General features: G+C 44.8%; 15 non-coding genes across 15 annotated transcripts; all 15 read right to left on the bottom strand.

Moving 5' to 3' along the window:
• Positions 1–179: 179 nt before the first annotated feature.
• AC3HAE_014172 (transfer RNA arginine (anticodon CCU)) lies at positions 180–252 on the bottom strand. Its single transcript has one exon. It is a non-coding gene; the product is annotated as a tRNA-Arg (tRNA).
• Positions 253–1,273: 1,021 nt separating this feature from the next.
• Positions 1,274–1,346, bottom strand: AC3HAE_014160 (transfer RNA arginine (anticodon CCU)). Its single transcript has one exon. It is a non-coding gene; the product is annotated as a tRNA-Arg (tRNA).
• A 1,090-nt stretch (positions 1,347–2,436) lies between these two features.
• Positions 2,437–2,509, bottom strand: AC3HAE_014148 (transfer RNA arginine (anticodon CCU)). Its single transcript has one exon. It is a non-coding gene; the product is annotated as a tRNA-Arg (tRNA).
• Positions 2,510–3,588: 1,079 nt separating this feature from the next.
• AC3HAE_014135 (transfer RNA arginine (anticodon CCU)) lies at positions 3,589–3,661 on the bottom strand. The gene has a single exon. It is a non-coding gene; the product is annotated as a tRNA-Arg (tRNA).
• Positions 3,662–4,726: 1,065 nt separating this feature from the next.
• On the bottom strand, positions 4,727–4,799 carry AC3HAE_014123 (transfer RNA arginine (anticodon CCU)). The gene has a single exon. It is a non-coding gene; the product is annotated as a tRNA-Arg (tRNA).
• Positions 4,800–5,889: 1,090 nt separating this feature from the next.
• Positions 5,890–5,962, bottom strand: AC3HAE_014111 (transfer RNA arginine (anticodon CCU)). Its single transcript has one exon. It is a non-coding gene; the product is annotated as a tRNA-Arg (tRNA).
• A 1,065-nt stretch (positions 5,963–7,027) lies between these two features.
• AC3HAE_014099 (transfer RNA arginine (anticodon CCU)) lies at positions 7,028–7,100 on the bottom strand. Its single transcript has one exon. It is a non-coding gene; the product is annotated as a tRNA-Arg (tRNA).
• Positions 7,101–8,190: 1,090 nt separating this feature from the next.
• Positions 8,191–8,263, bottom strand: AC3HAE_014087 (transfer RNA arginine (anticodon CCU)). The gene has a single exon. It is a non-coding gene; the product is annotated as a tRNA-Arg (tRNA).
• Positions 8,264–9,328: 1,065 nt separating this feature from the next.
• On the bottom strand, positions 9,329–9,401 carry AC3HAE_014074 (transfer RNA arginine (anticodon CCU)). Its single transcript has one exon. It is a non-coding gene; the product is annotated as a tRNA-Arg (tRNA).
• A 1,090-nt stretch (positions 9,402–10,491) lies between these two features.
• Positions 10,492–10,564, bottom strand: AC3HAE_014062 (transfer RNA arginine (anticodon CCU)). The gene has a single exon. It is a non-coding gene; the product is annotated as a tRNA-Arg (tRNA).
• A 7,344-nt stretch (positions 10,565–17,908) lies between these two features.
• AC3HAE_014049 (transfer RNA arginine (anticodon CCU)) lies at positions 17,909–17,981 on the bottom strand. The gene has a single exon. It is a non-coding gene; the product is annotated as a tRNA-Arg (tRNA).
• A 1,090-nt stretch (positions 17,982–19,071) lies between these two features.
• Positions 19,072–19,144, bottom strand: AC3HAE_014037 (transfer RNA arginine (anticodon CCU)). Its single transcript has one exon. It is a non-coding gene; the product is annotated as a tRNA-Arg (tRNA).
• Positions 19,145–21,007: 1,863 nt separating this feature from the next.
• Positions 21,008–21,080, bottom strand: AC3HAE_014025 (transfer RNA arginine (anticodon CCU)). Its single transcript has one exon. It is a non-coding gene; the product is annotated as a tRNA-Arg (tRNA).
• Positions 21,081–22,164: 1,084 nt separating this feature from the next.
• Positions 22,165–22,237, bottom strand: AC3HAE_014464 (transfer RNA arginine (anticodon CCU)). The gene has a single exon. It is a non-coding gene; the product is annotated as a tRNA-Arg (tRNA).
• Positions 22,238–24,100: 1,863 nt separating this feature from the next.
• On the bottom strand, positions 24,101–24,173 carry AC3HAE_014388 (transfer RNA arginine (anticodon CCU)). The gene has a single exon. It is a non-coding gene; the product is annotated as a tRNA-Arg (tRNA).
• Positions 24,174–25,189: the final 1,016 nt, after the last annotated feature.

Raw genomic sequence — 25,189 nt, 5'->3', positions numbered from 1 at the left:
GGGCACAGTGTGTGGCGCAATCCCTATGCCAGCACAGGATTCTTGATTTGGATGTCAATTGCAATTAATTTTTAGACTGAAACATTGAAAACATATGATTCTAGCAGAGGATGGTTTCGATCCATCGACCTCTGGGTTATGGGCCCAGCACGCTTCCGCTGCGCCACTCTGCTTGAATACACCCCAGACGGGACTCGAACCCACAATCCCTGGCTTAGGAGGTCAGTGCCTTATCCATTAGGCCACTGGGGCGCACGTTATTTTCTGACATGAGATTTGAAGAAAAAATAATCAACGACCAATCAAGGTTTGAAATACATAAGGACAATGCATGTGCAATGTCACATACTTTTTGAGGAATATTGGACACTCATTTTCATCCCAATGTGAGACGAACTCTTTATGCTTGGTAGGGAGGGTGGGCTAGAATGACGATGGCACTCGCTTTCAATGCTTGATCCTTTGTACAGCAATGATTCTAGCAGAGGATGGTTTCGATCCATCGACCTCTGGGTTATGGGCCCAGCACGCTTCCGCTGCGCCACTCTGCTTTACATTCCCAACACACGGAATCTACCATCAGATTCTTGCCCTATCCTGCTTTTTATTAATACTGTAAACAACCTTTTGACTCAAATTAGTGGCTCATAGTTTCAAAAGGGAGGATATGGACCTCCAGCATAACTCTGCTTTTCATGTAAAAAATGGAGTCCAACTGCAATTCTCTGGGCCGATCCACCTGTTAAATGATTGTTTAAAAAACATTTGGACTGAAATGTGCTGCTAATGGTTTTAAGAGAAAGGCTCTGTACCTCTATCGCCAATTCTGCTGGTGCCACAATGACTTCAGACATCCAAATGAAAGTGATGTAGCCATCACTCTATCTGGAATTAACTTTGAGGGCTGATACATTATACTGCTAGCAGAGGATGGTTTCGATCCATCGACCTCTGGGTTATGGGCCCAGCACGCTTCCGCTGGGCCACTCTGCTTTGCATTTAAATAACATGGAGTCAAATTGTAAACCCTGGCTCAATCCACATTGTAATGCTTATTGTAACGCAGCTTATAGTTCCAGCATGACTTGAGAGGTGGGCACAGTGTGTGGCGCAATCCCTATGCCAGCACAGGATTCTTGATTTGGATGTCAATTGCAATTAATTTTTAGACTGAAACATTGAAAACATATGATTCTAGCAGAGGATGGTTTCGATCCATCGACCTCTGGGTTATGGGCCCAGCACGCTTCCGCTGCGCCACTCTGCTTGAATACACCCCAGACGGGACTCGAACCCACAATCCCTGGCTTAGGAGGCCAGTGCCTTATCCATTAGGCCACTGGGGCGCACGTTATTTTCTGACATGAGATTTGAAGAAAAAATAATCAACGACCAATCAAGGTTTGAAATACATAAGGACAATGCATGTGCGTGTGTATCGTCTTTCTTCAACCCCAGTCTTACTACCAATCCCTCACTCAAATCGTCTTCATAACAGAAATTGTCAAATACTTTTTGAGGAATATTGGACACTCATTTTCATCCCAATGTGAGACGAACTCTTTATGCTTGGTAGGGAGGGTGGGCTAGAATGACGATGGCACTCGCATTCAATGCTTGATCCTTTGTACAGCAATGATTCTAGCAGAGGATGGTTTCGATCCATCGACCTCTGGGTTATGGGCCCAGCACGCTTCCGCTGCGCCACTCTGCTTTACATTCCCATCACACGGAATCTAACATCAGATTCTTGCCCTATCCTGCTTTTTATTAATACTGTAAACAACCTTTTGACTCAAATTAGTGGCTCATAGTTTCAAAAGGGAGGATATGGACCTCCAGCATAACTCTGCTTTTCATGTAAAAAATGGAGTCCAACTGCAATTCTCTGGGCCGATCCACCTGTTAAATGATTGTTTAAAAAACATTTGGACTGAAATGTGCTGCTAATGGTTTTAAGAGAAAGGCTCTGTACCTCTATCGCCAATTCTGCTGGTGCCACAATGACTTCAGACATCCAAATGAAAGTGATGTAGCCATCACTCTATCTGGAATTAACTTTGAGGCCTGATACATTATACTGCTAGCAGAGGATGGTTTCGATCCATCGACCTCTGGGTTATGGGCCCAGCACGCTTCCGCTGCGCCACTCTGCTTTGCATTTAAATAACATGGAGTCAAATTGTAAACCCTGGCTCAATCCACATTGTAATGCTTATTGTTACGCAGCTTATAGTTCCAGCATGACTTGAGAGGTGGGCACAGTGTGTGGCGCAATCCCTATGCCAGCACAGGATTCTTGATTTGGATGTCAATTGCAATTAATTTTTAGACTGAAACATTGAAAACATATGATTCTAGCAGAGGATGGTTTCGATCCATCGACCTCTGGGTTATGGGCCCAGCACGCTTCCGCTGCGCCACTCTGCTTGAATACACCCCAGACGGGACTCGAACCCACAATCCCTGGCTTAGGAGGTCAGTGCCTTATCCATTAGGCCACTGGGGCGCACGTTATTTTCTGACATGAGATTTGAAGAAAAAATAATCAACGACCAATCAAGGTTTGAAATACATAAGGACAATGCATGTGTGTGTGTGTATCGTCTTTCTTCAACCCCAGTCTTACTACCAATCGTCTTCCTAACAGATAATGTCACATACTTTTTGAGGAATATTGGACACTCATTTTCATCCCAATGTGAGACGAACTCTTTATGCTTGGTAGGGAGGGTGGGCTAGAATGACGATGGCACTCGCTTTCAATGCTTGATCCTTTGTACAGCAATGATTCTAGCAGAGGATGGTTTCGATCCATCGACCTCTGGGTTATGGGCCCAGCACGCTTCCGCTGCGCCACTCTGCTTTACATTCCCAACACACGGAATCTACCATCAGATTCTTGCCCTATCCTGCTTTTTATTAATACTGTAAACAACCTTTTGACTCAAATTAGTGGCTCATAGTTTCAAAAGGGAGGATATGGACCTCCAGCATAACTCTGCTTTTCATGTAAAAAATGGAGTCCAACTGCAATTCTCTGGGCCGATCCACCTGTTAAATGATTGTTTAAAAAACATTTGGACTGAAATGTGCTGCTAATGGTTTTAAGAGAAAGGCTCTGTACCTCTATCTCCAATTCTGCTGGTGCCACAATGACTTCAGACATCCACATGAAAGTGATGTAGCCATCACTCTATCTGGAATTAACTTTGAGGGCTGATACATTATACTGCTAGGAGAGGATGGTTTCGATCCATCGACCTCTGGGTTATGGGCCCAGCACGCTTCCGCTGCGCCACTCTGCTTTGCATTTAAATAACATGGAGTCAAATTGTAAACCCTGGCTCAATCCACATTGTAATGCTTATTGTTACGCAGCTTATAGTTCCAGCATGACTTGAGAGGTGGGCACAGTGTGTGGCGCAATCCCTATGCCAGCACAGGATTCTTGATTTGGATGTCAATTGCAATTAATTTTTAGACTGAAACATTGAAAACATATGATTCTAGCAGAGGATGGTTTCGATCCATCGACCTCTGGGTTATGGGCCCAGCACGCTTCCGCTGCGCCACTCTGCTTGAATACACCCCAGACGGGACTCGAACCCACAATCCCTGGCTTAGGAGGCCAGTGCCTTATCCATTAGGCCACTGGGGCGCACGTTTTTTTCTGACATGAGATTTGAAGAAAAAATAATCAACGACCAATCAAGGTTTGAAATACATAAGGACAATGCATGTGTGTGTGTATCGTCTTTCTTCAACCCCAGTCTTACTACCAATCCCTCACTCAAATCGTCTTCCTAACAGATATTGTCAAATACTTTTTGAGGAATGTGAGACGAACGCTTTATGCTTGGTAGGGAGGGTGGGCTAGAATGACGATGGCACTCGCTTTCAATGCTTGATCCTTTGTACAGCAATGATTCTAGCAGAGGATGGTTTCGATCCATCGACCTCTGGGTTATGGGCCCAGCACGCTTCCGCTGCGCCACTCTGCTTTACATTCCCAACACACGGAATCTACCATCAGATTCTTGCCCTATCCTGCTTTTTATTAATACTGTAAACAACCTTTTGACTCAAATTAGTGGCTCATAGTTTCAAAAGGGAGGATATGGACCTCCAGCATAACTCTGCTTTTCATGTAAAAAATGGAGTCCAACTGCAATTCTCTGGGCCGATCCACCTGTTAAATGATTGTTTAAAAAACATTTGGACTGAAATGTGCTGCTAATGGTTTTAAGAGAATGGCTCTGTACCTATGTCTCCAATTCTGCTGGTGCCACAATGACTTCAGACATCCACATGAAAGTGATGTAGCCATCACTATATCTGGAATTAACTTTGAGGCCTGATACATTATACTGCTAGCAGAGCATGGTTTCGATCCATCGACCTCTGGGTTATGGGCCCAGCACGCTTCCGCTGCTCCACTCTGCTTTGCATTTAAAGAACATGGAGTCAAATTGTAAACCCTGGCTCAATCCACATTGTAATGCTTATTGTAACTCAGCTTATAGTTCCAGCATGACTTGAGAGGTGGGCGCAGTGTGTGGCGCAATCCCTATGCCAGCACAGGATTCTTGATTTGGATGTCAATTGCAATTAATTTTTAGACTGAAACATTGAAAACATATGATTCTAGCAGAGGATGGTTTTGATCCATCGACCTCTGGGTTATGGGCCCAGCACGCTTCCGCTGCGCAACTCTGCTTGAATTCACCCCAGACGGGACTCGAACCCACAATCCCTGGCTTAGGAGGCCAGTGCCTTATCCATTAGGCCACTGGGGCGCACGTTATTTTCTGACATGAGATTTGAAGAAAAAATAATCAACGACCAATCAAGGTTTGAAATACATAAGGACAATGCATGTGCGTGTGTATCGTCTTTCTTCAACCCCAGTCTTACTACCAATCCCTCATTCAAATCATCTTCCTAAGAGATATTGTCAAATACTTTTTGAGGAATATTGGACACTCATTTTCATCCCAATGTGAGACGAACTCTTTATGCTTGGTAGGGAGGGTGGGCTAGAATGACGATGGCACTCGCTTTCAATGCTTGATCCTTTGTACAGCAATGATTCTAGCAGAGTATGGTTTCGATCCATCGACCTCTGGGTTATGGGCCCAGCACGCTTCCGCTGCGCCACTCTGCTTTACATTCCCAACACACGGAATCTAACATCAGATTCTTGCCCTATCCTGCTTTTTATTAATACTGTAAACAACCTTTTGACTCAAATTAGTGGCTCATAGTTTCAAAAGGGAGGATATGGACCTCCAGCATAACTCTGCTTTTCATGTAAAAAATGGAGTCCAACTGCAATTCTCTGGGCCGATCCACCTGTTAAATGATTGTTTAAAAAACATTTGGACTGAAATGTGCTGCTAATGGTTTTAAGAGAAAGGCTCTGTACCTCTATCGCCAATTCTGCTGGTGCCACAATGACTTCAGACATCCAAATGAAAGTGATGTAGCCATCACTCTATCTGGAATTAACTTTGAGGGCTGATACATTATACTGCTAGCAGAGGATGGTTTCGATCCATCGACCTCTGGGTTATGGGCCCAGCACGCTTCCGCTGCGCCACTCTGCTTTGCATTTAAATAACATGGAGTCAAATTGTAAACCCTGGCTCAATCCACATTGTAATGCTTATTGTAACACAGCTTATAGTTCCAGCATGACTTGAGAGGTGGGCACAGTGTGTGGCGCAATCCCTATGCCAGCACAGGATTCTTGATTTGGATGTCAATTGCAATTAATTTTTAGACTGAAACATTGAAAACATATGATTCTAGCAGAGGATGGTTTCGATCCATCGACCTCTGGGTTATGGGCCCAGCACGCTTCCGCTGCGCCACTCTGCTTGAATACACCCCAGACGGGACTCGAACCCACAATCCCTGGCTTAGGAGGCCAGTGCCTTATCCATTAGGCCACTGGGGCGCACGTTTTTTTCTGACATGAGATTTGAAGAAAAAATAATCAACGACCAATCAAGGTTTGAAATACATAAGGACAATACATGTGTGTGTGTATCGTCTTTCTTCAACCCCAGTCTTACTACCAATCCCTCACTCAAATCGTCTTCCTAACAGATATTGTCAAATACTTTTTGAGGAATGTGAGACGAACGCTTTATGCTTGGTAGGGAGGGTGGGCTAGAATGACGATGGCACTCGCTTTCAATGCTTGATCCTTTGTACAGCAATGATTCTAGCAGAGGATGGTTTCGATCCATCGACCTCTGGGTTATGGGCCCAGCACGCTTCCGCTGCGCCACTCTGCTTTACATTCCCAACACACGGAATCTACCATCAGATTCTTGCCCTATCCTGCTTTTTATTAATACTGTAAACAACCTTTTGACTCAAATTAGTGGCTCATAGTTTCAAAAGGGAGGATATGGACCTCCAGCATAACTCTGCTTTTCATGTAAAAAATGGAGTCCAACTGCAATTCTCTGGGCCGATCCACCTGTTAAATGATTGTTTAAAAAACATTTGGACTGAAATGTGCTGCTAATGGTTTTAAGAGAATGGCTCTGTACCTATGTCTCCAATTCTGCTGGTGCCACAATGACTTCAGACATCCACATGAAAGTGATGTAGCCATCACTATATCTGGAATTAACTTTGAGGCCTGATACATTATACTGCTAGCAGAGCATGGTTTCGATCCATCGACCTCTGGGTTATGGGCCCAGCACGCTTCCGCTGCTCCACTCTGCTTTGCATTTAAAGAACATGGAGTCAAATTGTAAACCCTGGCTCAATCCACATTGTAATGCTTATTGTAACTCAGCTTATAGTTCCAGCATGACTTGAGAGGTGGGCGCAGTGTGTGGCGCAATCCCTATGCCAGCACAGGATTCTTGATTTGGATGTCAATTGCAATTAATTTTTAGACTGAAACATTGAAAACATATGATTCTAGCAGAGGATGGTTTTGATCCATCGACCTCTGGGTTATGGGCCCAGCACGCTTCCGCTGCGCAACTCTGCTTGAATTCACCCCAGACGGGACTCGAACCCACAATCCCTGGCTTAGGAGGCCAGTGCCTTATCCATTAGGCCACTGGGGCGCACGTTATTTTCTGACATGAGATTTGAAGAAAAAATAATCAACGACCAATCAAGGTTTGAAATACATAAGGACAATGCATGTGCGTGTGTATCGTCTTTCTTCAACCCCAGTCTTACTACCAATCCCTCATTCAAATCATCTTCCTAAGAGATATTGTCAAATACTTTTTGAGGAATATTGGACACTCATTTTCATCCCAATGTGAGACGAACTCTTTATGCTTGGTAGGGAGGGTGGGCTAGAATGACGATGGCACTCGCTTTCAATGCTTGATCCTTTGTACAGCAATGATTCTAGCAGAGTATGGTTTCGATCCATCGACCTCTGGGTTATGGGCCCAGCACGCTTCCGCTGCGCCACTCTGCTTTACATTCCCAACACACGGAATCTAACATCAGATTCTTGCCCTATCCTGCTTTTTATTAATACTGTAAACAACCTTTTGACTCAAATTAGTGGCTCATAGTTTCAAAAGGGAGGATATGGACCTCCAGCATAACTCTGCTTTTCATGTAAAAAATGGAGTCCAACTGCAATTCTCTGGGCCGATCCACCTGTTAAATGATTGTTTAAAAAACATTTGGACTGAAATGTGCTGCTAATGGTTTTAAGAGAAAGGCTCTGTACCTCTATCGCCAATTCTGCTGGTGCCACAATGACTTCAGACATCCAAATGAAAGTGATGTAGCCATCACTCTATCTGGAATTAACTTTGAGGGCTGATACATTATACTGCTAGCAGAGGATGGTTTCGATCCATCGACCTCTGGGTTATGGGCCCAGCACGCTTCCGCTGCGCCACTCTGCTTTGCATTTAAATAACATGGAGTCAAATTGTAAACCCTGGCTCAATCCACATTGTAATGCTTATTGTAACACAGCTTATAGTTCCAGCATGACTTGAGAGGTGGGCACAGTGTGTGGCGCAATCCCTATGCCAGCACAGGATTCTTGATTTGGATGTCAATTGCAATTAATTTTTAGACTGAAACATTGAAAACATATGATTCTAGCAGAGGATGGTTTCGATCCATCGACCTCTGGGTTATGGGCCCAGCACGCTTCCGCTGCGCCACTCTGCTTGAATACACCCCAGACGGGACTCGAACCCACAATCCCTGGCTTAGGAGGCCAGTGCCTTATCCATTAGGCCACTGGGGCGCACGTTTTTTTCTGACATGAGATTTGAAGAAAAAATAATCAACGACCAATCAAGGTTTGAAATACATAAGGACAATGCATGTGTGTGTGTATCGTCTTTCTTCAACCCCAGTCTTACTACCAATCCCTCACTCAAATCGTCTTCCTAACAGATATTGTCAAATACTTTTTGAGGAATGTGAGACGAACGCTTTATGCTTGGTAGGGAGGGTGGGCTAGAATGACGATGGCACTCGCTTTCAATGCTTGATCCTTTGTACAGCAATGATTCTAGCAGAGGATGGTTTCGATCCATCGACCTCTGGGTTATGGGCCCAGCACGCTTCCGCTGCGCCACTCTGCTTTACATTCCCAACACACGGAATCTACCATCAGATTCTTGCCCTATCCTGCTTTTTATTAATACTGTAAACAACCTTTTGACTCAAATTAGTGGCTCATAGTTTCAAAAGGGAGGATATGGACCTCCAGCATAACTCTGCTTTTCATGTAAAAAATGGAGTCCAACTGCAATTCTCTGGGCCGATCCACCTGTTAAATGATTGTTTAAAAAACATTTGGACTGAAATGTGCTGCTAATGGTTTTAAGAGAATGGCTCTGTACCTATGTCTCCAATTCTGCTGGTGCCACAATGACTTCAGACATCCACATGAAAGTGATGTAGCCATCACTATATCTGGAATTAACTTTGAGGCCTGATACATTATACTGCTAGCAGAGCATGGTTTCGATCCATCGACCTCTGGGTTATGGGCCCAGCACGCTTCCGCTGCTCCACTCTGCTTTGCATTTAAAGAACATGGAGTCAAATTGTAAACCCTGGCTCAATCCACATTGTAATGCTTATTGTAACTCAGCTTATAGTTCCAGCATGACTTGAGAGGTGGGCGCAGTGTGTGGCGCAATCCCTATGCCAGCACAGGATTCTTGATTTGGATGTCAATTGCAATTAATTTTTAGACTGAAACATTGAAAACATATGATTCTAGCAGAGGATGGTTTTGATCCATCGACCTCTGGGTTATGGGCCCAGCACGCTTCCGCTGCGCAACTCTGCTTGAATTCACCCCAGACGGGACTCGAACCCACAATCCCTGGCTTAGGAGGCCAGTGCCTTATCCATTAGGCCACTGGGGCGCACGTTATTTTCTGACATGAGATTTGAAGAAAAAATAATCAACGACCAATCAAGGTTTGAAATACATAAGGACAATGCATGTGCGTGTGTATCGTCTTTCTTCAACCCCAGTCTTACTACCAATCCCTCATTCAAATCATCTTCCTAAGAGATATTGTCAAATACTTTTTGAGGAATATTGGACACTCATTTTCATCCCAATGTGAGACGAACTCTTTATGCTTGGTAGGGAGGGTGGGCTAGAATGACGATGGCACTCGCTTTCAATGCTTGATCCTTTGTACAGCAATGATTCTAGCAGAGTATGGTTTCGATCCATCGACCTCTGGGTTATGGGCCCAGCACGCTTCCGCTGCGCCACTCTGCTTTACATTCCCAACACACGGAATCTAACATCAGATTCTTGCCCTATCCTGCTTTTTATTAATACTGTAAACAACCTTTTGACTCAAATTAGTGGCTCATAGTTTCAAAAGGGAGGATATGGACCTCCAGCATAACTCTGCTTTTCATGTAAAAAATGGAGTCCAACTGCAATTCTCTGGGCCGATCCACCTGTTAAATGATTGTTTAAAAAACATTTGGACTGAAATGTGCTGCTAATGGTTTTAAGAGAAAGGCTCTGTACCTCTATCGCCAATTCTGCTGGTGCCACAATGACTTCAGACATCCAAATGAAAGTGATGTAGCCATCACTCTATCTGGAATTAACTTTGAGGGCTGATACATTATACTGCTAGCAGAGGATGGTTTCGATCCATCGACCTCTGGGTTATGGGCCCAGCACGCTTCCGCTGCGCCACTCTGCTTTGCATTTAAATAACATGGAGTCAAATTGTAAACCCTGGCTCAATCCACATTGTAATGCTTATTGTAACACAGCTTATAGTTCCAGCATGACTTGAGAGGTGGGCACAGTGTGTGGCGCAATCCCTATGCCAGCACAGGATTCTTGATTTGGATGTCAATTGCAATTAATTTTTAGACTGAAACATTGAAAACATATGATTCTAGCAGAGGATGGTTTCGATCCATCAACCTCTGGGTTATGGGCCCAGCACGGTTCCGCTGCGCCACTCTGCTTGAATGCACCCCAGACGGGACTCGAACCCACAATCCCTGGCTTAGGAGGCCAGTGCCTTATCCATTAGGCCACTGGGGCGCACGTTATTTTCTGACATGAGATTTGAAGAAAAAATAATCAACGACCAATCAAGGTTTGAAATACATAAGGACAATGCATGTGTATCGTCTTTCTTCAACCCCAGTCTTACTACCAATCCCTCATTCAAATCGTCTTCCTAAGAGATATTGTCAAATAATTTTTGAGGAATATTGGACACTCATTTTCATCCCAATGTGAGACGAACTCTTTATGCTTGGTAGGGAGGGTGGGGTAGAATGACGATGGCACTCGCTTTCAATGCTTGATCCTTTGTACAGCAATGATTCTAGCAGAGGATGGTTTCGATCAATCAACCTCTGGGTTATGGGCCCAGCACGCTTCCGCTGTGCCACTCTGCTTTACATTCCCAACACACGGAATCTAACATCAGATTCTTGCCCTATCCTGCTTTTTATTAATACTGTAAACAACCTTTTGACTCAAATTAGTGGCTCATAGTTTCAAAAGGGAGGATATGGACCTCCAGCATAACTCTGCTTTTCATGTAAAAAATGGAGTCCAACTGCAATTCTCTGGGCCGAACCACCTGTTAAATGATTGTTTAAAAAATATTTGGACTGAAATGTGCTGCTAATGGTGTAACAATCACCCTGATTTCTCTTTCAGGGAGATTACCACTTTTTGTTCGGAAAACGACAATATATTTCAGTTACATATGTAAACTTCCACCAAATCACATTCCCATCAGCCATCCAGTATATTCCAAAACAAAATACCCCCTAAACACACTGTTTCTCAAAAACTTTTGTATTTGATTTTGCAATCGTATCAGTACATCAAATTGTCCAACAACTTTTATACACCATACGGTTTTTCTTTCTTCACCCTTCCCCAAGTCTCCCAAAGTCCAACACCCAAACCCTGAAAGTCCAAAACCCCAAAAAAGTATTCCACCAAAAACACGTAAAAAGTAGTCCACTAACAATGCATTGTGAAAAAATGGAAGGATCTCACCGGTAAGGCAGGCTCAAACAAATATACTCAATTCTTGTTGTCTGTACAGCGTGGCCTTCTAAGGAGATTTGGTGGGGTTTTAAGATATCCGGATCCCTCTTTTCCTAAACTCACCACCACCCCCTGGGCCATCCCAAACATTTTTCCTTTGTTCCTCTGCTTCCTGGTACCTCCCTGTAACTCCTCCCCTTGCCCCCTAAGATCACCTAGCTTAAAGTCCCAGTAACCTTTTTGTCATGTCCTCCCAGCCCAAATCACATGTCGCTGGCACTATTATGGCTTTTCCACATCGGCAAAACACACACACAAAACCAATTAACAGGTAACCCAAAACATTATTTAACCTTGCAAGGATTTCAAACTTTATGTTAACTGGGCACTGTTTTTTCCATACAATTTGTACCATTTCTTTCAAACACTTCATGTGGCTGTGTCACAGATCCCCCCCCCCCCCAGCCGGAGGTGTGAGGGGCTGAGCCCCGAAATAAGATTTCAGATTACCCACATGTACCGTGTCCGTATTGTCAGTGTCTTGCCATTTAAGCCTATAATTGAGAGGCCCTAATATTTTCATCACTTGTGCTGGCCCTGACCACTTGGGTGCTAGCTTTGATGAAAATTTTTCAGAGGCCTTAGACTGAGGGTGTGTTCGGACCCAGACCAGATCTCCCACAAGAAATTGCGCAACTCTCCTATGGGCATCATAGTATCTGGCTTGTCTGTGTCTGGCTACTCCCACTCTCTGTCTGACCTCCTGTCTCATTTGGTGTTGTCGTTCCAGTAAGGAGTATTGGGATTCCTGTGGATGCGGAGCTGGAGCTTGATGTATAAGCCTCTCCAAAGGTCCTTTCAGGTGTCTCCCAAGGGCAAGTTCTGCAGGAGTCCGTCCTGTGGTTTCATGCTGGTTGTTGTTCAGGGCGAACCGGAACTCCGACAACCACTTATCCCAATCCTCATGATGTTCTCCTACATAGGAAGCAATCATAGTCTTCAGATTCCGATTGACCCGTTCAGTTAAGTTTGTCTGTGGATGGTAGCTTGTGGTCAGTTTCTGGATGATTCCCCACTTCTTGCAAAGGGCTTGGAGAAGCTGACTAGTGAATTGTGGCCCTCGGTCTGAAACGATGTATTTAGGCACACCCCACCTGGTTAGGATCTCATCTCTTAGCAGCTGGCATAGGCGAGGTGTTTTACTATCCCGCATGGGGAATAGTTCAACCCATCGGGTATAGTAATCCACTACTACGAGGAGGTAAAGGTTCCCTTTCTTGCTCCGTGGTAATGGTCCCATGAAGTCCATTCCCAGCATGTAACCGGGTTCTTCCACTTTAGTTGACAATCCAGCAGGTTTTTTGTTGTCTGGTTTGTACTGCTGACAGGTTGTGCATTGTTTGACATGTTGCCACACATCTTTCCTAACGGTAGGCCACCAGGCCACTTCTAGGATACGAAGTAAGGTCTTGAGTCTTCCCAAGTGTGCCCCCAATGGACTGTCGTGGAAGTATTGCAGGAAAAGAGATTTCAACTCCTCGGGCACTACCAATTGATATTTCAGTCCCACTCCTTTGGTCGGAATTGTTCTATAGAGGACATCTTGGATCACTTCCCATCCAATACGGTCTGTCTGCCTGACATTGGCTATCACTCCCGCTCGCATCTCTCTGACCTCTGGATCTTGATGTTGTGCCTGTGCTACTTCAGCCAGAGAGGATGGTAAGTCAGCCGCACAGGAGGATGACTGGGTTGCCACATAGGAAGCCACCACAGGAGGTGACTGGGGCTCCACTGCCCGGGATAGGGCATCTGGCACAATGTTCGTATATCCCTTCCTGTAATGGACTTCAAAGTCAAACTGCTGCAACCTCAAGGTCCAACGGGTCAACCTGGAACTGGTTTTGGGACAGTTGAAAGCCCAGGTTAAGGCGCTATGGTCGGTGAAGACATCAAACTTGCCCCCTTCCAGGTAGTGGCGCCATTTCTCTACTGCCCACACGACTGCTAGGCACTCCTTCTCAGCCGTAGAGTAATTGTTTTCTGCCCCACGCAGTCCCCTAGAGGCATACGCAATCACTCTTTCGCCCTCTGGCGTCTGTTGAGCAAGGACGGCTCCCAGCCCCACATCGCTTGCATCTGTCTGAACCTGAAAAGGTATTGTGGAGTCTGGTTGTGCAAGGACGGGTGAAGTCTTCAGTGCTTGTTTGAGTTGGTCAACACTGCTCTGACATTCTTCCGTCCATAACCACTTGACGTCTTTTCGCTTCAAGTTGTTCAGAGGTGCAGCATGTTCCGCGAAGTGTGGGATAAATTTATGATACCACCCCACTAGGCCCAGGAACCTCTGCAGGGACTTCACATCCTGTGGGGTTGGATAATTGGCCACTGCTGTCGTTTTTTCCGGGTCAATTTCCACTCCCATACCAGACACAATGTGTCCCAGAAACTTGAGCTGAGTTTTAAAGAAGTGGCATTTTTTCAAATTGAGGGTAAGGTTAGCTGCTTGCAGCTTGGAAAACACAGCATGAAGATCTTTAAGGTGCTGTTGGTGATTGGGGGAATATATGATGATGTCATCAATGTACACCAGACAGACACGCCCTCTTAACTCACCCAGCACTCTTTCCATCAACCGCTGAAATGTAGCAGCAGCATTCTTCAATCCAAAGGGCATGACTTTGAAATGATATAGACCCATAGGTGTGATGACGGCGGTCTTAGCCTTGCTTTCAGGACTCATAGCCACTTGCCAATACCCAGACTGGAGATCCAAAGTGCTGAAGCAACTCGCCCCATGCAAAGACTCCAGGATCTCATGGATAATTGGCATTGGATAAGCGTCCAATGGGGTCTTTATATTTAATCTCCTGTAATCTATACAGAAGCGATGAGAACCATCAGGTTTCCCTACCAGTACCACAGGAGATGCCCATGGCGACTGAGATGGTTCAATGACATCGTCTGCCAGCATCTGCTTTACGTGTTGCTCAATGATGTTTTTCTTGAGTGGAGACACCCGGTAGGCCTTTGCACGTACCGGTATCTCGTCGCAAGTGTAAATATGATGCTGGGTAACGTTGGTCTTCCTAATTTTAGCTGCACATACTCCCGCTACGGACTGGAACAACTCCTGCATCTCTGGTGAATGGGACTGCAACAGCGCTCTGTGTGCCTCTAATGCATCAACTGCTCTCGACTGAGGGGATTCAGCAGATGAACACACCGCCATGTACAGGTAAGCTTTCCCCTTGAGCTCTTCAATGGAGTGCCAGCTGCGACTATCAGGTGGGTGATTTAAAAATGGAAAGTGAGAACATTTCCCCCTGATAGGCACACCGTAAGTATGATCTCCTAAGTTGAGTTGGGCCTGGGTTTTGGTCAGGAAGTCTAGCCCTAAAATTAGCGGAAAAGCTAGATTTTCATCCTTCATGATGTACGTCCCAATTGTCCAGACAGCCCCATGCCAGGTGTAGGCCAGGTGTGTCTTCCCCTCGGCTTGGTGTGATTTTCCATCGGCCAACACAAAATGCAAAAGATCTTCCGTGATCAGTGAATCTCCAGGCCTGGCCATCTTCTGCCAAAGGCTTCTCTGCATCAAGGTGAATGTGCAGCCCGTGTCTAGCACTGCTTCTCCTTGGAGTCCCCGGGTCTCAATTGGAACTACCAGCAGCGTTGGAGTCACTGCTTTAGCTATGATCATATGCTGTGCTCCTTTGTGCTCTTGAGCATTAGTGTTGGGACTTTTCCCATTTCCTTTTTTTTTTGACTTGTCATTGGAGGCCTGACTATTCACTCTGGCCCAGTAATCTTTCTTGGCAGCCCAGTCGCGCTCCACCATGGATCCCAACTTGACAAGCTGTTCGACAGTGTGTACTGTTCCCCTTAACCCGCTAACTAGGGCTGGATTGCAATTGTTCATGACACGTCTGACTAACTCTTCTTCAGTTATATCAGACTTCCAACGCAAACAGAGAGCCCTGTAATCATAAACAAAATCTCTTATGCATTGGTCCGCTCCCTGAACTTTAACCCGCAATTGCTCTTCCACCTCATTCTGGTAGTCAGTAGTTAAGAAAGCTGAAAAAAATGACTTTCTGAATTCGGACCAATTCTTAACTTTCTTTTTCTCTGCTGTCCACCAACTCTTGGCAGGTCCTTTAAAGGTGGCTGATAAGGTGGCCATCAGTTCTCCATCAGTAAGCGGCCTCAGGGTTAAAAAGTTCTCACACTGTTCAATGTAATTAAACACTTCTGTTGCTTCTCGGGATTCTCCAAAGACAGGAAACTGGAGGCGGACAGGAGGCTTGACAATGAGAGAAGGAGTAGCAGACACCTTTCTAGACGGAGGAAGCCCAATATCACTAAGATCAGATGGAGGATATCGAAAGGAGGCTTGACTCAATGGGGTGCTAGAGCGTTTTACTTTACTTAATTCTTTTCCCCACTGTTCATCTCTCCGTAACAAACACTCTACCACAGCTCGCTCTAATTGTTGAACAGAGTCCTTTAAACGTGTCTCAACATCTTCAAACTTGTTATCAACATACTCTCTGAGCCCAAGCTCACGGTCTATTGTGCTCTCTATTGAAGCTCTGAATTCTCCCTCTAAAGTACTCACTTTATTCTGCAATTCCCTAATAGAGGAACTGATCTCCTGCACTACAACTTCCTCCTGACTATCCGCCCCTTTAATATTTTCTTCACTATCAGACCCATCAGAATTTTCTCCCTCTTCAAGGTACATTTCACTTAACAGAGAGGATATTTCCGTCACTGGTTCTCTAAAGGTTACAAAAGGCCCTGGTCTGAACGGACAGAAAGCGTGACGAGTTGTAAGATCAGGTGTAGCAGTGTGAGTAGAGGTAGTATGTGTAGAAGTACTAGCGTTAGTAGAAGTGTGAGAAGGAGTATGAGAAGAAGCAGCAGCGGAACTGGAACTAGTCCCAGGCTGGCCCTCCTCTGCGTCAGGGTTTGCAACAGTAAACATTTCCATGATTTTTTCCCCAAAAAAAAACCAAAGTATACAACATAACTTTTAACAATGTAGTTTCCCCCGTACTGGACACCATCTGTAACAATCACCCTGATTTCTCTTTCAGGGAGATTACCACTTTTTGTTCGGAAAACGACAATATATTTCAGTTACATATGTAAACTTCCACCAAATCACATTCCCATCAGCCATCCAGTATATTCCAAAACAAAATACCCCCTAAACACACTGTTTCTCAAAAACTTTTGTATTTGATTTTGCAATTGTATCAGTACATCAAATTGTCCAACAACTTTTATACACCATACGGTTTTTCTTTCTTCACCCTTCCCCAAGTCTCCCAAAGTCCAACACCCAAACCCTGAAAGTCCAAAACCCCAAAAAAGTATTCCACCAAAAACACGTAAAAAGTAGTCCACTAACAATGCATTGTGAAAAAATGGAAGGATCTCACCGGTAAGGCAGGCTCAAACAAATATACTCAATTCTTGTTGTCTGTACAGCGTGGCCTTCTAAGGAGATTTGGTGGGGTTTTAAGATATCCGGATCCCTCTTTTCCTAAACTCACCACCACCCCCTGGGCCATCCCAAACATTTTTCCTTTGTTCCTCTGCTTCCTGGTACCTCCCTGTAACTCCTCCCCTTGCCCCCTAAGATCACCTAGCTTAAAGTCCCAGTAACCTTTTTGTCATGTCCTCCCAGCCCAAATCACATGTCGCTGGCACTATTATGGCTTTTCCACATCGGCAAAACACACACACAAAACCAATTAACAGGTAACCCAAAACATTATTTAACCTTGCAAGGATTTCAAACTTTATGTTAACTGGGCACTGTTTTTTCCATACAATTTGTACCATTTCTTTCAAACACTTCATGTGGCTGTGTCACAATGGTTTTAAGAGAAAGGCTCTGTACCTCTATCGCCAATTCTGCTGGTGCCACAATGACTTCAGACATCCAAATGAAAGTGATGTAGCCATCACTCTATCTGGAATTAACTTTGAGGGCTGATACATTATACTGCTAGCAGAGGATGGTTTCGATCCATCGACCTCTGGGTTATGGGCCCAGCACGCTTCCGCTGCGCCACTCTGCTTTGCATTTAAATAACATGGAGTCAAATTGTAAACCCTGGCTCAATCCACATTGTAATGCTTATTGTAACGCAGCTTATAGTTCCAGCATGACTTGAGAGGTGGGCACAGTGTGTGGCACAATCCCTATGCCAGCACAGGATTCTTGATTTGGATGTCAATTGCAATTAATTTTTAGACTGAAACATTGAAAACATATGATTCTAGCAGAGGGTGGTTTCGATCCATCGACCTCTGGGTTATGGGCCCAGCACGCTTCGGCTGCGCCACTCTGCTTGAATACACCCCAGACGGGACTCGAACCCACAATCCCTGGCTTAGGAGGCCAGTGCCTTATCCATTAGGCCACTGGGGCGCACGTTATTTTCTGACATGAGATTTGAAGAAAAAATAATCAACGACCAATCAAGGTTTGAAATACATAAGGACAAAGCATGTGCGTGTGTATCGTCTTTCTTCAACCCCAGTCTTACTACCAATCCCTCACTCAAATCGTCTTCCTAACAGATATTGTCAAATACTTTTTGAGGAATATTGGACACTCATTTTCATCCCAATGTGAGACGAACTCTTTATGCTTGGTAGGGTGGGTGGGCTAGAATGACGATGGCACTCGCATTCAATGCTTGATCCTTTGTACAGCAATGATTCTAGCAGAGGATGGTTTCGATCCATCGACCTCTGGGTTATGGGCCCAGCACGCTTCCGCTGCGCCACTCTGCTTTACATTCCCAACACACGGAATCTACCATCAGATTCTTGCCCTATCCTGCTTTTTATTAATACTGTAAACAACCTTTTGACTCAAATTAGTGGCTCATAGTTTCAAAAGGGAGGATATGGACCTCCAGCATAACTCTGCTTTTCATGTAAAAAATGGAGTCCAACTGCAATTCTCTGGGCCGATCCACCTGTTAAATGATTGTTTAAAAAACATTTGGACTGAAATGTGCTGCTAATGGTTTTAAGAGAAAGGCTCTGTACCTCTATCGCCAATTCTGCTGGTGCCACAATGACTTCAGACATCCAAATGAAAGTGTTGTAGCCATCACTCTATCTGGAATTAACTTTGAGGGCTGATACATTATACTGCTAGCAGAGGATGGTTTCGATCCATCGACCTCTGGGTTATGGGCCCAGCACGCTTCCGCTGCGCCACTCTGCTTTGCATTTAAATAACATGGAGTCAAATTGTAAACCCTGGCTCAATCCACATTGTAATGCTAATTGTAACGCAGCTTATAGTTCCAGCATGACTTGAGAGGTGGGCACAGTGTGTGGCACAATCCCTATGCCAGCACAGGATTCTTGATTTGGATGTCAATTGCAATTAATTTTTAGACTGAAACATTGAAAACAAATGATTCTAGCAGAGGGTGGTTTCGATCCATCGACCTCTGGGTTATGGGCCCAGCACGCTTCCGCTGCGCCACTCTGCTTGAATACACCCCAGACGGGACTCGAACCCACAATCCCTGGCTTAGGAGGCCAGTGCCTTATCCATTAGGCCACTGGGGCGCACGTTATTTTCTGACATGAGATTTGAAGAAAAAATAATCAACGACCAATCAAGGTTTGAAATAGATAAGGACAATGCATGTGCGTGTGTATCGTCTTTCTTCAACCCCAGTCTTACTACCAATCCCTCACTCAAATCGTCTTCCTAACAGATATTGTCAATTACTTTTTGAGGAATATTGGACACTCATTTTCATTCCAATGTGAGACGAACTCTTTATGCTTGGTAGGGAGGGTGGGCTAGAATGACAATGGCACTCGCATTCAATGCTTGATCCTTTGTACAGCAATGATTCTAGCAGAGGATGGTTTCGATCCATCGACCTCTGGGTTATGGGCCCAGCACGCTTCCGCTGCGCCACTCTGCTTTACATTCCCAACACACGGAATCTACCATCAGATTCTTGCCCTATCCTGCTTTTTATTAATACTGTAAACAACCTTTTGACTCAAATTAGTGGCTCATAGTTTCAAAAGGGAGGATATGGACCTCCAGCATAACTCTGCTTTTCATGTAAAAAATGGAGTCCAACTGCAATTCTCTGGGCCGATCCACCTGTTAAATGATTGTTTAAAAAACATTTGGACTAAAATGTGCTGCTAATGGTTTTAAGAGAAAGGCTCTGTACCTCTATCTCCAATTCTGCTGGTCCCACAATGACTTCAGACATCCACATGAAAGTGATGTATCCATCACTCTATCTGGAATTAACTTTGAGGCCTGATACATTATACTGCTAGCAGAGGATGGTTTCGATCCATCGACCTCTGGGTTATGGGCCCAGCACGCTTCCGCTGCTCCACTCTGCTTTGCATTTAAAGAACATGGAGTCAAATTGTAAACCCTGGCTCAATCCACATTGTAATGCTCATTGTAACTCAGCTTATAGTTCCAGAATGACTTGAGAGGTGGGCACAGTGTGTGGCGCAATCGCTATGCCAGCACAGGATTCTTGATTTGGATGTCAATTGCAATTAATTTTTAGACTGAAACATTGAAAACATATGATTCTAGCAGAGGATGGTTTCGATCCATCGACCTCTGGGTTATGGGCCCAGCACGCTTCCGCTGCGCCACTCTGCTTGAATTCACCCCAGACGGGACTCGAACCCACAATCCCTGGCTTAGGAGGCCAGTGCCTTATCCATTAGGCCACTCAATGATCGCCGCTCAATGATTCTAGCAGAGGATGGTTTCGATCCATCGACCTCTGGGTTATGGGCCCAGCACACTTCCGCTGCGCAACTCTGCTTTACATTCCCAACACACGGAATCTATCTTTTCATGTAAAAAATGGAGTCCAACTGCAATTCTCTGGGCCGATCCACCTGTTAAATGATTGTTTAAAAAACATTTGGACTGAAATGTGCTGCTAATGGTTTTAAGAGAAAGGCTCTGTACCTCTATCTCCAATTCTGCTGGTGCCACAATGACTTCAGACATCCAAATGAAAGTGATGTAGCCATCACTCTATCTGGAATTAACTTTGAGGCCTGATACATTATACTGCTAGCAGAGGATGGTTTCGATCCATCGACCTCTGGGTTATGGGCCCTGCACGCTTCCCCTGCGCCACTCTGCCTTGCATTTAAAGAACATGGAGTCAAATTGTAAACCCTGGCTCAATCCACATTGTAATGCTTATTGTAACGCAGCTTATAGTTCCAGCATGACTTGAGAGGTGGGCACAGTGTGTGGCGCAATCCCTATGCCAGCACAGGATTCTTGATTTGGATGTCAATTGCAATTAATTTTTAGACTGAAACATTGAAAACATATGATTCTAGCAGAGGATGGTTTCGATCCATCGACCTCTGGGTTATGGGCCCAGCACGCTTCCGCTGCGCCACTCTGCTTGAATTCACCCCAGACGGGACTCGAACCCACAATCCCTGGCTTAGGAGGCCAGTGCCTTATCCATTAGGCCACTGGGGTGCACGTTATTTTCTGACATGAGATTTGAAGAAAAAATAATCAACGACCAATCAAGGTTTGAAATACATAAGGACAATGCATGTGTATCGTCTTTCTTCAACCCCAGTCTTACTACCAATCCCTCATTCAAATCGTCTTCCTAAGAGATATTGTCAAATACTTTTTGAGGAATATTGGACACTCATTTTCATCCCAATGTGAGACGAACTCTTTATGGTTGGTAGGGAGGGTGGGGTAGAATGACGATGGCACTCGCTTTCAATGCTTGATCCTTTGTACAGCAATGATTCTAGCAGAGGATAGTTTCGATCAATCAACCTCTGGGTTATGGGCCCAGCACGCTTCCGCTGCGCCACTCTGCTTTACATTCCCAACACACGGAATCTAACATCAGATTCTTGCCCTATCCTGCTTTTTATTAATAATGTAAACAACCTTTTGACTCAAATTAGTGGCTCATAGTTTCAAAAGGGAGGATATGGACCTCCAGCATAACTCTGCTTTTCATGTAAAAAATGGAGTCCAACTGCAATTCTCTGGGCCGAACCACCTGTTAAATGATTGTTTAAAAAACATTTGGACTGAAATGTGCTGCTAATGGTTTTAAGAGAAAGGCTCTGTACCTCTATCGCCAATTCTGCTGGTGCCACAATGACTTCAGACATCCAAATGAAAGTGATGTAGCCATCACTCTATCTGGAATTAACTTTGAGGGCTGATACATTATACTGCTAGCAGAGGATGGTTTCGATCCATCGACCTCTGGGTTATGGGCCCAGCACGCTTCCGCTGCGCCACTCTGCTTTGCATTTAAATTACATGGAGTCAAATTGTAAACCCTGGCTCAATCCACATTGTAATGCTTATTGTAACGCAGCTTATAGTTCCAGCATGACTTGAGAGGTGGGCACAGTGTGTGGCACAATCCCTATGCCAGCACAGGATTCTTGATTTGGATGTCAATTGCAATTAATTTTTAGACTGAAACATTGAAAACATATGATTCTAGCAGAGGGTGGTTTCGATCCATCGACCTCTGGGTTATGGGCCCAGCACGCTTCCGCTGCGCCACTCTGCTTGAATACACCCCAGACGGGACTCGAACCCACAATCCCTGGCTTAGGAGGCCAGTGCCTTATCCATTAGGCCACTGGGGCGCACGTTATTTTCTGACATGAGATTTGAAGAAAAAATAATCAACGACCAATCAAGGTTTGAAATACATAAGGACAATGCATGTGCGTGTGTATCGTCTTTCTTCAACCCCAGTCTTACTACCAATCCCTCACTCAAATCGTCTTCCTAACAGATATTGTCAAATACTTTTTGAGGAATATTGGACACTCATTTTCATCCCAATGTGAGACGAACTCTTTATGCTTCGTAGGGAGGGTGGGCTAGAATGACGATGGCACTCGCATTCAATGCTTGATCCTTTGTACAGCAATGATTCTAGCAGAGGATGGTTTCGATCCATCGACCTCTGGGTTATGGGCCCAGCACGCTTCCGCTGCGCCACTCTGCTTTACATTCCCAACACACGGAATCTACCATCAGATTCTTGCCCTATCCTGCTTTTTATTAATACTGTAAACAACCTTTTGACTCAAATTAGTGGCTCATAGTTTCAAAAGGGAGGATATGGACCTCCAGCATAACTCTGCTTTTCATGTAAAAAATGGAGTCCAACTGCAATTCTCTGGGCCGATCCACCTGTTAAATGATTGTTTAAAAAACATTTGGACTGAAATGTGCTGCTAATGGTTTTAAGAGAAAGGCTCTGTACCTCTATCTCCAATTCTGCTGGTCCCACAATGACTTCAGACATCCACATGAAAGTGATGTATCCATCACTCTATCTGGAATTAACTTTGAGGCCTGATACATTATACTGCTAGCAGAGGATGGATTCGATCCATCGACCTCTGGGTTATGGGCCCAGCACGCTTCCGCTGCTCCACTCTGCTTTGCATTTAAAGAACATGGAGTCAAATTGTAAACCCTGGCTCAATCCACATTGTAATGCTCATTGTAACTCAGCTTATAGTTCCAGCATGACTTGAGAGGTAGGCACAGTGTGTGGCGCAATCCCTATGCCAGCACAGGATTCTTGATTTGGATGTCAATTGCAATTAATTTTTAGACTGAAACATTGAAAACATATGATTCTAGCAGAGGATGGTTTCGATCCATCGACCTCTGGGTTATGGGCCCAGCACGCTTCCGCTGCGCCACTCTGCTTGAATTCACCCCAGACGGGACTCGAACCCACAATCCCTGGCTTAGGAGGCCAGTGCCTTATCCATTAGGCCACTCAATGATCGCCGCTCAATGATTCTAGCAGAGGATGGTTTCGATCCATCGACCTCTGGGTTATGGGCCCAGCACGCTTCCGCTGCGCAACTCTGCTTTACATTCCCAACACACGGAATCTATCTTTTCATGTAAAAAATGGAGTCCAACTGCAATTCTCTGGGCCGATCCACCTGTTAAATGATTGTTTAAAAAACATTTGGACTGAAATGTGCTGCTAATGGTTTTAAGAGAAAGGCTCTGTACCTCTATCTCCAATTCTGCTGGTGCCACAATGACTTCAGACATCCACATGAAAGTGATGTAGCCATCACTCTATCTGGAATTAACTTTGAGGCCTGATACATTATACTGCTAGCAGAGGATGGTTTCGATCCATCGACCTCTGGGTTATGGGCCCAGCACGCTTCCGCTGCGCCACTCTGCTTTGCATTTAAAGAACATGGAGTCAAATTGTAAACCCTGGCTCAATCCACATTGTAATGCTTATTGTAACGCAGCTTATAGTTCCAGCATGACTTGAGAGGTGGGCACAGTGTGTGGCGCAATCCCTATGCCAGCACAGGATTCTTGATTTGGATGTCAATTGCAATTAATTTTTAGACTGAAACATTGAAAACATATGATTCTAGCAGAGGATGGTTTCGATCCATCGACCTCTGGGTTATGGGCCCAGCACGCTTCCGCTGCGCCACTCTGCTTGAATACACCCCAGACGGGACTCGAACCCACAATCCCTGGCTTAGGAGGCCAGTGCCTTATCCATTAGGTCACTGGGGCGCACGTTATTTTCTGACATGAGATTTGAAGAAAAAATAATCAACGACCAATCAAGGTTTGAAATACATAAGGACAATGCATGTGTGTGTGTATCGTCTTTCTTCAACCCCAGTCTTACTACCAATCCCTCTCTCAAATCGTCTTCCTAACAGATATTGTCAAATACTTTTTGAGGAATATTGGACACTCATTTTCATCCCAATGTGAGACGAACTCTTGATGCTTGGTAGGGAGGGTGGGCTAGAATGACGATGGCACTCGCTTTCAATGCTTGATCCTTTGTACAGCAATGATTCTAGCAGAGGATGGTTTCGATCCAACGACATCTGGGTTATGGGCCCAGCACGCTTCCGCTCCGCCACTCTGCTTTACATTCCCAACACACGGAATCTACCATCAGATTCTTGCCCTATCCTGCTTTTTATTAATACTGTAAACAACCTTTTGACTCAAATTAGTGGCTCATAGTTTCAAAAGGGAGGATATGGACCTCCAGCATAACTCTGCTTTTCATGTAAAAAATGGAGTCCAACTGCAATTCTCTGGGCCGATCCACCTGTTAAATGATTGTTTAAAAAACATTTGGACTGAAATGTGCTGCTAATGGTTTTAAGAGAAAGGCTCTGTACCTCTATCGCCAATTCTGCTGGTGCCACAATGACTTCAGACATCCAAATGAAAGTGATGTAGCCATCACTAGGGATGGGTATCGAAAACCGGTTCTTGTTGAGAACCGGTTCCGACTGTTTTGATTCCTTGGAATCGTTTGCCAGTTTTGCAAACGATTCCCTTATCGATTCCGAGCGGGCGCGAATGACGTCACCACGCACGTTGCGTAGCTTACGCAAGATAGGTACGCAACGTGCGTAGCGACGTCCAGTGCAGTGCAGCCGGCAACATGGCACCCAAGCGGTACAAACGCTCGAAAGTGTGGTTACATTTCACGAGAAAGGGTGACAACAGGGTAACTTGCAATATTTGCAAAGTGGAGATTTCATCAACGGGAGGAAATACTA

This window comes from Micromesistius poutassou, assembly GCF_964030765.1.
Source record: "Micromesistius poutassou genome assembly, chromosome: 5".
Taxonomy (NCBI): Eukaryota; Metazoa; Chordata; class Actinopteri; order Gadiformes; family Gadidae; genus Micromesistius; species Micromesistius poutassou.
The sequence above is the reverse complement of the archived record's forward strand: the minus strand, read 5'-3'. Positions and strand labels throughout refer to the sequence as shown.